This window comes from Phaethon lepturus, unplaced genomic scaffold (assembly GCF_000687285.1).
Source record: "Phaethon lepturus isolate BGI_N335 unplaced genomic scaffold, ASM68728v1 scaffold47816, whole genome shotgun sequence".
Classification (NCBI taxonomy): Eukaryota; Metazoa; Chordata; class Aves; order Phaethontiformes; family Phaethontidae; genus Phaethon; species Phaethon lepturus.
In genome coordinates, this window is record NW_010545022.1 from 8,901 (window position 1) to 10,070 (window position 1,170).

Below are 1,170 nucleotides of genomic sequence, written 5' to 3' on the forward strand. Positions count from 1 at the left end.
GGCACTGGTAGGTGAGGATGAACTCACAACGGGCAATTAATGGCCTGAACGCGGCTTCCGTGCAGACACTTACAGGATTCATAGTGTTGACACAGCTTCTGTTTTCAGTTATTGCTGAAATGAGAGCCCACTGTTTGTACCAAAGGTTAAAACATTCTTAGAAAGCTAAAGAAGAATAGTTAAGGGTCTTTCAAATTCTTTTGCCCACAATACTATCTCAACTTCAGAAGCACTGGATGAAGAGACCGAGCTCCTCCACGGTTTTGCTCGTTTTACCCAGCCCCTTTGCTCGGAGGCAGTACCTGGTAGCACATTAAGAAAAGACCAGCAGAAAGAGGAACACGAAAACCATGAAGTTATCTAAGCAAGTTTAAGGGTTAGCTTTTTTTCTGCTCTTAGTTTGCCAGAAGTAAGGAGGACACACACAAACAGTTGCTACATCTGTTTCTTGGACTTCTCTCAGCTTTTACTGCCGCTGTAACATGGGATGCTGATGGGCCTTTGGTATGAGGAAGCTGACTTAAAAAATTCTTATTAATGGCACCAGGTTGAGCTTTTATCTAAAACTTATGCATCTTCCTGTTGGAAGTTTGAGACAGGTTGTTCTCGGAAGCGATGGAGCAATGGTCAGTGGTGAAATCAATCGAACAATTCACTGCTACCGGAGAGAATTCCAGTCAAAGGTGGAATTGTCACAGCCACACTTCATCAGAATGTCACATCGGGGGTTTAACTGGCAGCGCCAGTGATTTGTAATAACATGAACCTATCTTTACAGGAAAGCTTCAAGGCTTTTCTATGAAAACTTAAAAAAAGATGGTATTATATTGACAGTTGGAAATATGGGAAACTACAAATCTAGATGCTTAAAATGAATCATTAATCTACAGTGAGACCAGCTTTCCCAAACTGTATTTAGTACTTCTTAACCATCTGCAATATGAATTAAACCCCAAATTTTTATATTAGTATAGGTAGTAGAAATACCATCTACTGCCTAGATTTTCTAAATATTTCATTCTACAGGTTACAAAGAAAAGTCACCGTCTCGGACAGCTGATCACAGCACGAAACACTCAACCTGTGGGTTGAGTGTGAAAACCAAACAGCCCCACCCTTGAAAGGCCACTAGCTCCTCGGCGGCTCGGCCCGTGCCCCGCCAGGGACCCG